General features: G+C 31.8%; 1 protein-coding gene across 1 annotated transcript in view; it reads right to left on the reverse strand.

Moving 5' to 3' along the window:
• LOC115244373 overlaps positions 1-14,711 on the reverse strand; it is a 52,610-nt gene that overhangs the window by 16,088 nt on the left and 21,811 nt on the right. The window contains exon 2 of the mRNA XM_029821966.1: positions 6,425-6,540. The gene's annotated coding sequence lies outside the window, so the exon portion shown is untranslated. The remainder of the gene's footprint in view (positions 1-6,424; positions 6,541-14,711) is intronic.

Raw genomic sequence — 14,711 nt, forward strand, 5'->3', positions numbered from 1 at the left:
TATTAATATTTATTTTTGTATATAATAAAAGGAATAAAAATTCGGGACTAAAACAACAAATTAGAAATTATTAATAAATTAATCATTTAATTGTCATCCAAATAAATTAATTTTTCGTAATAGAAACGCTAGATTAATGGAGGTTGTGGCATATCACATGATTTTTGATGTTGGCGTATTGTAGCAATAAAGGTTTAACGATGAACAAAACAAGTCATCATGATAAAGTAATTTTCTATTAATAACGGCGTAAATTAAACAAGTCTTCGCAAAAGACGTAACTGATACACGAAACAAATATAAGTCGATAAGAAGCTAAAAATAACACTATTTGAAACATACATGGCGTTCAATGCCATTACCTTTGTTCGCCCGTTCGGGCTAAATTATTTTTAAATGATTAAGTAAGACATTTACTATGTAAGTTAAACGAAAATAAAACTTGCAAATTCGCCAATGTTAAAATTATTTGTCGTGCAGTTTATTTATTTTTTTTTTTTACGATATTTATTGTAGAATAAAACTATTACTTCTTCTTGATAGTAGGTATAATTACTTCGTATAAGCGCAAACAAAAGTAGGCTGTACTTATATATAATCTCTACTTTTAATAAATTCAATTTTTAATTTACAAAAAATAATGGTGTTGTGTTTGTAGTTATTTATAATAACAATATTTTTCGTTCGTAGTCAAAGCTACAAAAAAATACAGATATTTTTTCTTTTAGATATCTGTTATCTAACTTTAAGATAAAAAAATCGTTGATATATCTTCGGAATCGTTTGTAGTTGAATCGTTCAAGAGTTATAAAACATTAAGAATAACTTAACATACAACTTTGTCAATTTTAAAGATATATAATCTGCCGTTTTTTAGAATTAAAATAAAAAAAAACATAGAGAATAATTTCTGGCTCGTTATTTCAGAACAAATTCACGCAATAATAATAAAATCCCACGAATCTCATCTCATTTTTCAAGATTTCGAAAAAGATTAGAATTCAAGAATCTTTTTACATATTCTTTAATCCTATTAATAATATATAATCATCTAAAATTCTATCAATATTTTATCTGTTAAAATCATATGTGTGTGACACATTAAATTAAATAATATGAAAATTGATTTCTCTAATCTAGAGAACAATTCATTAAAAAATTTACTCTTCTGATAAATAATCCAAAGCATACGTTTCATATATTATCCACCGTTTCATTATCTCGTAGACGACAAAGCATGTTTGTTTTTTTTTCACAATATTTGCTTCTGCTAAAACGAAATCGATACGGAAAATTAAATCGTGGAGAAGCTACGGCAACGCGTCCGGCGTGCGTTTACGCTTTACGCAATCTAGGGTCAATACTCGCAGTGCATATCGTTTAGTTCAACAGTGATAAATCTGCTCTTTCTCCCTGGAATTCTCTTCTGCTAGACCGTGAATGTGTCCAAATGTGTTCAATTGAAAACGCTGAATCAATCCTGGTTATATATAGCAATTGGTATAAAACATTCGATCACATCTCTTGAATTTTGGAATACGATTTGTGACAGAAAAAGAAAAATAAAAAATGAAAAAAGTGACACACTCTATACAAATTGCAATAATAATTAATATACCTAATGGAAGAAAGAAATTCGTTTTTGCCATTCGTGTTTATCTTTGTTGTTTGCGTTTGCAAACGTACCGTTTAACGGGCATCGACAAAGTGCGCGATCTCGAAATACATTCGGGCCTCTAACGGTATGTTTTGTACACGTGATATGCATAAACATACGTGCTAATGTGGCGGTGTGGATTGCGTTACAAGGCAGTAATTGTAGAACGATATGCGGATATGTAGTACAAGAGATGCGCGCACATGGATCTTGTTATTATCGCGACTACTCTTCGCATCGGTGTGTTTTGTACCGATATAATATCTCACGTTACTCTGCTGTAAATGTACACGGGTGTGGCAACATTTGGTCACCACGCGACACCTGAGTATACCCACCACTTATCTTACCAGCATCCGCCGATTACAATGATTCGCGGGCGTTAGATATTGGAGTCAACAATATGTATCCGAGATTCATCGAAACGAATTCGTATTACATTATGTTTCAATTGTCCGCTTGTTATATCATATTACATTAAATGTAAAAACAGTTGAGCGGATTTACATAAAATTTGAAGAATTTTTTGAATTTTAAGATTTAATATTTCCGATGAAATATACTTCAAAAAAAATATGTTAGCAAGTTATATAGAAATTATATTATAAATTTATTACAATATATTAAATTTATTATTGTTTTCTTCGTGCATGTAATTTTTCTTTCATACAAAAAACAACATGCTTTAATGATGTTTAAAAAATTGAAAAACTTGAATATTTTAAGATTGATTAATATGAGATTATAAATATTTAAAATATATTTTTTAATTGTGTATATATCAATAATTTCCATATAAGTATTGAAAGAGCATTGAAAGAGAGCCGAAGTCATAATTCATTAATTTATTTGTTATAGTTGTAATATTTCGATAGATTTGATTATACCTCTATTTATGAACTCAAAAAAGTTCCTAAATATAAAATTTAAAAATCATTATCTCCAATAATTAACTTTTATGATTTGATCTTTAAGAATTGCACGATACGAGTGTGTATAAATTCATCTATTTTATTCCGTTATCACACTCCATGAATCTTTTCTCTTCTTTTTATAATAATAATATTTATAATATCTTACCAGCATCCGCCGATTACAATGATTCGCGGGCGTTAGATATTGGAGTCAACAATATGTATCCGAGATTCATCGAAACGAATTCGTATTACATTATGTTTCAATTGTCCGCTTGTTATATCATATTACATTAAATGTAAAAACAGTTGAGCGGATTTACATAAAATTTGAAGAATTTTTTGAATTTTAAGATTTAATATTTCCGATGAAATATACTTCAAAAAAAATATGTTAGCAAGTTATATAGAAATTATATTATAAATTTATTACAATATATTAAATTTATTATTGTTTTCTTCGTGCTCTTTAATTAAAATTAAATTTTAATGATGTCGAAACATTATAGACTTCTGTATTTCGGCAATTAATCAACAAACTTGAAATCTCTGCGACTGTTTTTATCAACATGTGTCGACGATTTGGCAAATCAGATTCGACCTAGAATTTATGTTCTCAGAAGATAGTTGGCGGATTTCCAATGGAAGCAACAGCCGCGATCGCGTATGTTTTCTTAATCTTGCTTAGATATAACGTAATTGAGAGTGTACATGCGATCTACTTATGCGAACTTCGGAATATTCACACAAATTTTAACCGCGCTTTAAAGTAATTTTAATCGAGATGCGATATGTTTTGCTATTTGAAATATTACGAGTTTTTAAACATTATTTACCTGAAACTAAAAAAAACTCCAATACTTTTTACAAGGATTCAATATGTCGAAACTTAGTATACGTTTTATGATACTATCATCTTAAGAAAATGTTGCTTGAATAAGACACACATATAAAAATAGTTATTTGTTATTTCCTTTACATGTGTGCCTATGCTTTCGTCGGCTTTTTAATGAGCGTCTAATGATAGAAACAGTGTCAATGTACTTAATGGCTTATTGAAAGAAGCTATCAAAGGCGGAGAACATGGAACGTCATAAAAAACGCAGTCAACGAACGAACGCCGTTTGCAAGTACAATGTAGGATTAATCAATTATCATATACAAATATACATTTAAGCTCTTTTTTACATGAGATGTCAATATAATTCACACAAATTTTAACCGCGCGCGCGTTTGAATGTCGGCTCTCTTTCAAGGATTTGGCAGAATTCCATGACTCTTCTGATACAACAACCAGAAATTATTCACTACGTAGCATCATAATTATGATGTTTACTCGATTATTTCGGCGATCTATTATTACAAATAGGCGATAAACGAAGTAAAATAAAGCATTGAGAAATATTATCCAGCTTTAGTATACCTCTCATCAAAACACATATAAATTCAAATTACAAATTGCATTATAGCAATCAAAGAAAGTGATGGAATATAATTATGTGTGAAGAACTTTACTCTGCTATGCATAAATACATTATAATAATAAAAATGTATATTTATCGTAAATATAATTATTTTATAAATTATATTTCAAGCATGAAATTTTTTGCTCGTACTAATTTATAACATCGTCGAATAATTAATCATTCAACTTCGAAACATTTCGTTTAACAAAGTATGCAATAATAATCTCTAATTGAAAAAAAAAGCTTTTAGCAGATAATAAATAATCGCTCAAAAGATTCGCTCTGCTCACTCTGCTTACTTGCTCTGTTCAATTGAGGAGTTAATATAAAGTTAGCCTTCCAATTTTTTTTTTTGATAATTACTTTATCTTGATGTGCGCAAATAAAAAATGGCAACCGTGTGAAAATAATGTGCAATTAAATGACGTATAGAAATTTAATTTTTTCAAAAGGAAGGTTAACTTCACGTAAGTATCATGTGTGTGTTTCTTTATATGTACAATCTCCGTAATTTGTCTCATTGCTCTCAGGCCCTTCAACATGGCCGCACAAAACATATGTAGAATTATCATATGAAAACATGAGAGTGCACACGCGCAGTTGCACCGAGCTGCATATATCTGAATATTATGCGTTCTTTCTCTAGTGCGTGTTCAAAGCGTCTTTTGTAATGTATGACAAAAGTAGTGATATTCTTTTCTCGTTTTATATAATATTTTGGTTTATTGCCATAGATAATTCGTAAATAAAAGTACATATATCATTTTCTTACGCCGAGCGTAAGAAAATATTTTTATGCAATGCAACAAGAGCTGCAAAATGCAAAAAAAGTTGCATTCAAAGATTAAAAGTACAACTAATATTTTTCTGCGACTTAATAATAGAAGAAATTTCATCTACTTTATGTTTCTCTATATAAAAGATAGAGTGTATTAATTATTTCAATAGAAAAGTATTAACAAAATAATATGTTTAATCAAAATAAAGTTTCCATAAGTTAAAATCGTATATTTATTTAATAAAAATAATGGCTTAAAAATTATTATGCAATATTTTAATTAATTAATAATTGTTTTATAATACGTATAATAAAATAATATATTCTGAATAAATAATAAATTTCAAAAAAGATTAATTATAAAAAAAAGACATCTGTCTAATATATCACATCAAAACGATATAAACTAGACTTGTAATTTGGAAAAAGTATCTTGTATCACGTATGTTGTAGCTCAATTTTATTAAACATAACTTTATTCTTAATTTTTTTAATTAAATATTTATTTATCAGACATACATTATCTGATTCGATAATGCAAAACGTAGTTTATAATTAAACAGCATTTACACTTTACGCGCGATTTTTTTCATAGAATGTACGTAGTATTGCATCGTATGTAAAGAGGAGATGCACTATCATGATGCATCCAGTTCGCCGAAGAGACGCGCAGAAATCGAGCGCGGGAGCCGAGCGAACGGGCGTGTTTGTGGTTCCGTGACGGACGTGGATGGAGATAACACATTAAAATAGTACGCCGGCATATATGCGATAACACGTATTTATAATATCTGCTGTGAGACGTCGTTTCTCGCGCGCCGATATTAAATAGCGCATTCACATTAACTGCAGCGACGCCGGGCGGTGGCGCCCATTGTCGAACGCCTCTAAGAAAGATACGACATAGTCTGTCTGTATCAACTGAATTATCCCGTTATTATACGATTGGTTTTGCCATATGAAACATTTTACACAATGCAATTATTATATAATTATTTATTTATATATATATCAATTATATGTATATTCTCATGCCATCTAATTTCTCTTTAGAAATTTATAAAGCATTGTTTTATATTCATCCTATTTAACTAAAAAAGATTAAGATTGATTATAAATTGCGTATTGATCAAGCTCTGATTAGAGTGTCTCCCGTTTTCGCGACACGTGCCATGAATGTGCATAATTGTCGTATTTTTATTTTAGCGGTTGTTAATAGGAATGATTTGCACAAGTTCTCGCATCAAAGTTCTACGAATATATATGAATACGATCTGCATATCATGCGCGTTTCTACTCGTCTATACGAACGAAAAGTGTGTATTGCAAATATATGTTACACGGAAACATCTCGCGCTTAAAAAATTTTTCATTCTTTTATTAATATCTCATATCATTTTTGCCTTTAATCGCGAGAAATGACATTCGTCATTAATAAAATAATTTAAAATCTTGAAAATCAATGTAAGTCGTCCTAAAGTTAGATTTATAAAAATAAAATTATCAAAATTATTATTAAATTTCAATTTAAAAGTCGATAATAAAAAAAATATAATTCTGTGTATGTATTTGTGTATAACGTCTAGTAGTGAATAAGACGCAAACTTACCTAAACAACATCGTAGCGCGATTCAAGAAGAAGATGGTCGAAGTTTTGATGCTACGTTGCAAGCATAATGCTGCCAATCTATACTCTTCACAGTTTCAGCCTGGACGTCAAGCCACCTGGAAGATATAATAATGTATTAAGCACTCGATAAAAGAATAATTATAGAAACATTACACGCGATAACGGTCGGATATCAAACATATATTATAAAACCGATTAAAGATGCAGTAAAAACATGCAAACAAAAAGTGATAATACGAGAGATATGTACGTTTTTTTACGTCACTGTGACGCAAAGTATATTAATAAGAAGGCAAACTTAATTTTGCGTATTTGTTATTTTTAAATCTGTATTTATAAATTGCATTCTATTTATTATGAGAAAATAAACACAGAGAATAATTATCTTTCCTATTTTTTTTTTGTTAAGAGAGATATATACTAGAAAAATATATAATTAATATATATTTGAGATATATTTATAATAGAAATATTATTCTGTTAAAAATGTACATTTTTATATATTAAATATTTAACTATACATTCTAATATATTAATTGTATACGTTTTCATATTATTTTATATTATTTTAAAATATTAACTTTTTACGCTTTAATATACTAAAATTAACCACACACATTGTCAATAGTAAATAATATGGGCATGGCTTTGAGGAATGTCGCAAAAAAAATTAAACCTACCGCGAGGACGTCGATGCAGCTGCGAGAATCAATCAATCTTTAAAAAATGTGCGATTGATGCCGCAGATCGTTACATCTATGACTGTGGCGATCATCGCGATCCGTTATGATCGATAACCGAGGCACGAAGGGATTTTGCGGTCATGGTGCGCCCGAGACAGCATCGTAGAAATAACGGATGCGTAATCTCGTGGACTCGATTTAAACGACCGGATTAAACACACCTGTTTGGCGCGTGTCACGTCTATCAACGCCACGGTATATACCGTCTCGCCACTATAAATGTAATCACGTGCGTAATTGAGGCGACACTCACAGATTCCTAATCATCGGGCCATGTGAGCTGGATTAAGTCGGTACACAGGCAATTTTAAAATTTACATTACACGTAACTCGCGTGTAAATATATCAAAACGTTCTTCAACAGAGCTTGTACGGTAGTAATCGCATTAAATGCACATGATAATATTTTTAATCGTTTCTTTTTCAATAAGAATGAAATTAACACACTTTTTTTGTTTCTGAATTATAATCAATTTAAATTAAAAAAATATTTCGACAGACTGTAATTCTCATCATTGAACAGAAACAGTATATTATTCTCTAATTTCTTATTAATTAGATTTTCGTTTAATAAAAAATCTTAAGACACAAAATGCACACTGGTACTTTAAAATCTGCAAAGTATAATATATAATTTAATTAAATTTTGCTAGGAAAGATTATTACAGTTTTTACTGTTGCCATTTCGATATTTATTTAAAAAGAAATATTTGACAGTATCTGTTTAAGTTGATTTACAGTATATAAATAAATCTATTTTGTCCTGAGATAAATTATTTATAAATCATCGAAGATCGATCAAAGATTATAATAATAACGTAATATTCAACTTATTGTTAGTACAACTAGATATAAGAATTTAAATCTATGAATATACAGAATGCAACGTTCAGTTCAGAGTTAGGCTTGATTGCACTATCAGTTTGGACAAAGCAAACCAAGCTCAACTTGATTCATTATCCGTTTTAAATTATAGTTACGTAGACGGAAAATTAAGAAAATTTAATTTTAAAAAGTAAAAAAAGAATATAAAAAAAAGTTATCCTCAAGAAATATTAGGGCGAAATCGATCTTTAGTTCCGTATTAAAAATACTTCTCTTATATAAAAACATTGTATAAGAATAAAGTGTGGTGAAGTGGAAGAAATAAATACCTTATCTCACAGCATCCGCACAAAAGATTTATATACACGAACAAGTCGTATAATATAATATATACACGTATAATCTTTAATACATTATATATGACATATTCTCCAAAGAAAATATTCCGATGCTTATCTTTGCAGCCATCAATTATGCAAAATGCTGGACGCAATCAATTATAAAGAAAAAAAATAAGATGTCAAAATTATTCAAAAAATATTCCATGATTAAATATTTCCTTCGTATATTCCTAACGTATTGTATGTATGTAAAACAAAAAATATAAATTTAATAAAAACAATCAGAATAAAAGAATGAAAATATATCTTATATCTTTGTATTTTATCTGTAACGTTAATTGAAACATCGACGTTCTAAAAAACTTTGCAATTTTTACCCACAATTTCCTGGTTTAATAAACAGTGTATCCCTCGTGCAACTCACGATAACGAAATGCTTATGAATCAATTTATATAAAAGTTTATATAAAATCTTTGAATTACCGGGCAATATATACAATGATTTGAATGAGTATCACAAAATGCAAGCGTTATAGCAATTGTATAAGAGTTTCAATGAAGAAATTAAAAAATTAAAAACTACTTTGCTCCAAAAGTTAGAAAAAAAATTAAGACAAGATATATTTTGCGTTGTCATGTAACTTGAGGGATCAATACAAGATTCGTGAAGAGAATCGTTTCTTAATCGCGTGGGAGACGGCCACGTCAGTCCAAGGTGCAGTGAGCACAGGGGGATTTCACTATTCTAGTACACACGGTGCATCGGATAAAAGAGATAGGAAAAAAGGAAAAGAGAGAGAGAGGAGAGAAAGAGAGAAGGGAAGAAAGGAAAAGAAAGACGCAAAGCGAAGTCCAGATATAGACTGGTTACAGGTAATAGTTCGGTAGGTGGTAGTGGTAGCGAGCGGTAGGACCGGTAGGTTTGGTTTACTTCGAGTTTGTGTTGCGGCCAGCCGGTTAGCCACTCTTCTTCTTCTTCTTCTCCTCCTCCCCGCGACTCTCTTTTTCCTCATCTCTTTTTTTCCTCCGCGTCGCTGTCGCAGCCACCACCGTCGTTCCCTTCCTTCTCACAACCGTCGCCGCCATCTCCTCCTCGTTCATGATCTCTCTCTACCCTTTTTTTACGGTGCTTCCTTACTCCGGTGCTTATTTTAACGCCGATAGGGGAGATTCAACAAAGTGCATTCACGAAAGTAGCGCTTTGTCAGCACGTTTGCAGAATATGTTTGCGCTGATATCGCTTCATCATTTCATTTTTATTTATTTATTTATTTTTTTTTTCATCTGATAGATGATGACGTTCGAATTTATCGGCCTTTTTGTGTTTACGACTCGACAAAGAACAGTGAGAATGGACGATATGATGTTTCTCGAAAGAGTCTCTTTGTTGTTACCGGCGACTTTGACGGAGGCGTGTCTATGTCGACAGGCTACCATTAAGACGAGTAAATATAATTTTGTGCAATCTAGATGCAATGTAATTCCCGGATTAAGCGGGTTTTTTTTTTTCCTGCAAGCCGCATGGACTGACGATATTACGATAATATATTCATAAAGTTTGCTTAACATTATAATTCCCATACTTGACAGTCTATCAAACGTGAACTTCACATTTATTAACATAAAGTTGTTGGAATTTCATTTATCATTCGATTAAGTTGATATCCATTTGTAATTAGTAACTAATTAAAGAATGTAAAAAATATAATTGTAGAGAATATTTCTCTCTTTCTCTCTCTCTCTCTCTCTCTATCTCGAAAAAAGAATCAGCTCGTATTCCAGGAATGAGTAATCGCTCGCGAATCGAGAATAAAAGCGTTACTACATTACTCGCGGAGCTTGTCACCGCTCAATGACACGAACACACGTCAAGTCAAAGACGACGGAACGACACGTATCGTTGGCATGCTCACGTCGATCGTTAACAACAGTTTCCACACGAATGTCAATAATGTTATACGCGGTCATTTTGCCAAAGAGTGATAAATTTTATATTCGCGTCGGAATCTTTATCATCAACGATGCATTATCCATTATTAAATTACGCGTCATTGCGTAATCGGACGTTTTTATAGGAGACGGCTCGTACGCGAGTTATGTCTATAGAATGTGCGGCGAAGCCGTCGTCGAGTCTCGATCCCCGGAGTGTGTCTCGACCGATTTCGCAAGTGCTCGGATTCCGCTTGTTGCGCTGGCAGACATGCTGGCAGCGGCGGGCCTTCCCGGTGTTAGTGCGTGTCGGATCGCATATGTGAAAGGCGAGCGCGCGTGAACGTGTGTGCATCAAGAGTAGGTAGGTAGGTAGGTAGATAGGTGGATAGATAAATAGGTAGGTACGCGTATGCCACTGATAGCAACGCGAAATCGTAATACATCGGAGCCAGAGATGTCGGTTATGATGCCGAGTGTGTGCCAAAATTCTCGCGCGATACTGTGATTTCGTAATTTCTAATTCTTGTTGCGTGTATTTTGATCTTAATACAGCGTTATAAAAGCTGAAGAGACTCTTCCGTGCTATGACAGTATTCTACTAAAGTCAGGGTTGGCCGATAAAGTCCAGTGAGTGAAAAAAAAAAAAAAACATGGTAAATTCCGGGTTTTATTATTCCGAACTTTATCCAATGGAATGAACTAGCAAAAACTATAAAAATAACTAATATATAACAACTAAAATATATTTTACATAACTTTATGCAAAAAAATATTTTTGCTTTAATTAATAAATTATATTAATCATTATAGTTTAAAAATATAAAATCAATATAATAATAGTCTTTTTAAAATTAATATGTAAAATTTTTAAAACAAAAACTTTGAAAGTATAAATGTTACTAAATTTTCTATTAATTTTTGGTTTAATAAGAAAAATGTAATAATTCCACATCTTCTAACAAAAAAAATTAATTTATTTGCTACATCGATTTCTAATTTATTTTGTATTTTATTTTGAATAAAGCTTGAATTAGAAAACACTCTCTCAATTGACGAATATAGATAAAAAGATTTTCTATTTAACATTTTTAATAGAAAGGATCAGTTTCTGCCGGTTTTTTCCGAAAATACCGGTTTTTACCACTGGCATGGATTTTATCTAAAAAATGTGAAATTTTGTCAACTCTGACTAAAGTCACTGAAAAACATCGTAATTATAATTTTAACACGCTATTGAGAACAATATTGATATGAAAACTAATTATATAATAATTATACATCTTGCACCAAGTATTTATAAATATTCTCGTGTGTAAATACTATCTTGAACTTTTATCATCACTTTTCATTCTAAATTTCGCTAAAACCGCAAGACCACAATGAGGGCTTTTATTTTCCGTACGCGCTGTCAGACGCGTCGGTCGATGCAATCGCATGATCGGTCAAAGAAGCGTTTCGTAACGTTTTCATCTCGATAAAAATCCGAGGCCGGTGCAACACGGCGAAGGGCCCGGGCCTGAGTAGCGCGAGCTCGCGAAGGCCTCAGACTCGTCCACCGCGCGGAAAACTGGTTCTAACGGAGTTTTATACCGAACGAACGCGAACGAACGAACGGTGGACCAGTTTTGCAGCCGTCAATGAAGCGCACTGTACGTATCGCGCGAATGCATCGCGTAAAGAAGGGGGGTCCGGGGCACGCAGCATCCTAGAGCGGAGTGCCAGTCATTGGCCGGCCGACCAATCGCGTCATATATCGAGAGAAGACGACCGCCGATCATCAGTCGTCAAGTGATTCGCCGTGTATAGTCATTAAATACATATATATATATATATATATATATATATATGTTTCCCTCTTTTTCCGTTATTATTTTGTTAGATAGATTATATCTCTCCACTTTGGTCTCACTTTAGCTCTTCTTCTTTTTTCTTTAATCTTTCTATAACTAATTTATTGTTTTGCATTAGTGTTTAACAATAAAGAAAAAGTTTTTTTCCGAAGAAAGATAAGAGTTACGTCATAATTAATTATTTTCGAATATTACAATAATAAAGTAATAAAAATAGGATGTCGCATGCATTGTCAAAAATTTAGAACAAAATATGTTTATATATTACACTTTGTGAATTTTTGCTTTTATTCTCACTTATACTATCTTGTTATCTACAGTTTTAACTTGCAGAGTATTGTTTTGCATAAATATATATTCCATTTTCTTCTTTTTATACTTATAGATACCTATTTCAAATATATAATTCTAGTAGATTTTGCATCTGTATAATTTTCAATTAAATCTCTAATGTATGCAATGATTACAGAACGATATGTACTTATGTTTATTTTTACTTTGCATACGCGGTTTTTATGCCTTTTTGTTGACTGCAATGATAAAATAGTGAATCTATTATTTTTTTTCCACGCTATTCGAGCTTATTAAAAAGTGTAGGATATATTATTAAAATATTGATATCTTTTTATTTGTAAAAATGTATCTTGTATACGCATCTCTCTAATTTGATGTGTGCACATGTATCTCTTAATTTCCTATCCAAATAGATATTCTTAAAGAGCCACGCAGTACATTCCAGAATATAAACAAATCACTAAGTATACATGTATCCGTATGCACCTCGACTAATGCATGCGCGTTCGCTCGCGCGATTCTCCGCGTCGCTCCTCTCCGCGAGCCTCTTCAAGAATATTCCCTTCTATTCGCGCGCGTGAGGCCCCCCCCCCCCTACCCATCTCTCTCACTCCTTTCCATCGGTCTCTCCTCATTGCAAAGTGCCGTAATATTCTCCTCGACCGGAGTTATTTTCGTCGCGCTCACCCAACAAACTCTCCCGAGGCGGCATTGCACGGCTTACTCTCTGCGCATTGTCTTGAGACCCCTGCTGCTGGATCGAGAGTAACTGGATTTCCAGGCTAGCGAGGCGATCGTCGGCGATCCCTCGTTTTCTCGTTTCACATTTTCGTCGCCGATTTCGTGTGTATCGTATAAGTGATATTGAATAAAAACGTGAAAATAATCCTTCTTCAAACAAAAAGTTTGAAGCTGTTTACTTTTAGAGATTTACCGTTGTAAAACTTGAAAAAAAAAAAAGATCTATTCTCAGATATGATTCCGTAATAATTAGCAATTAAGTATTTATTCTCGTTGGCAATATACAATGCATGATTAAATTATGATTAAATAATATGTACAAAATTTTAAGTAATTTATATAATATTCGGCTTTATATTGTTCTAATATTTTTCGTTAAATCAGAGAAGAAATTTAGCGAATAAAGATTTTCCAGATTTCTAATCGTAGAATAAAATTTTATTTATTTGCGCGCTTTTGTCTCCATCCGCATTTCGCGGATGGTGCGCTTCTCTGTTCGTTATTCTCTTCCGACTTCGCGTATGCGCCCTATTTCTGACTGCCTTCTTGTCGATCAGCATTCAAGGCCATGCTTTTTTATTCGGACAAAGAAGCGCAGCATCCGTTCATCTTTTCATTTCAATTGCTGCGGGTCGATCGTAGCTAGCATGACAAATTTTGAGGAGAACGAATCGTATATGACGCGAGTTCGGGGGAGATATAACTTTTTATCAAGCAATCTGTCATATAACAGTTAACCATTACGTACATTTTTCAACGCAATAATATTTGAAGTTAAACTTGAAGGAATAATGTGAATATTAGTAATTAATGAATTAGTTTAATTTTTGTTAACTTTAATTTATAGTTAATTTCTTCTCATCGTCAGTGATTGTTTTTATTTTGCTTGTCATGTTTTGTAAAAAAAAAAAGGATATAATCATCTTTCTCTCTCGTGACTATAAAACTGTGTGGCTATAAAACGTGATAACGTTTAGCCCACTCAGAAAAAAATAAATATTTATTTTGATAGCTCGAAAAAATAATTTAATAGCAAAATTCCAAGTTTAACGTTAATGACGAGAATTTAAAAGTTGCACGCGAAAATGCCTTTCACATCCATAAAGTGTAACTGCTCGTAACCCATGTATCATATACAACATCGATTGCAACGGCTATAAACGATTGGTGAATATACACAACATCTACTAAATGGAAAAGTTATGCCGCTAAAAAATGGTCGTATCTCACGGTGTTTTATATTCTCTCATATCTCATCGATTCCACGGCGGACGGTGCGTAATTATGTAATTATAACATAAATCAAGAAAGGGAATATTTACTGTTGTAATATATTGATACATTCGTTTGTAATAAAATATATTTGTTTTTAAAACTCGTTTATACACGTATAAAAAAAATTTATATCGATATTAAAAACCCAAATACACCTCGTATTCTTGATAAAAAAAAAAAAAAAAAAAAAAAAAAAAAAAAAAAAAAAAAAAAAAAAAAAAAAATATAAAATAAAAGGGTTGAAAAAAGCAATGCATTAAAATTA

Source organism: Formica exsecta, unplaced genomic scaffold (genome assembly GCF_003651465.1).
Source record: "Formica exsecta isolate Colony F162 unplaced genomic scaffold, ASM365146v1 scaffold812, whole genome shotgun sequence".
In the NCBI taxonomy this organism is placed as follows: Eukaryota; Metazoa; Arthropoda; class Insecta; order Hymenoptera; family Formicidae; genus Formica; species Formica exsecta.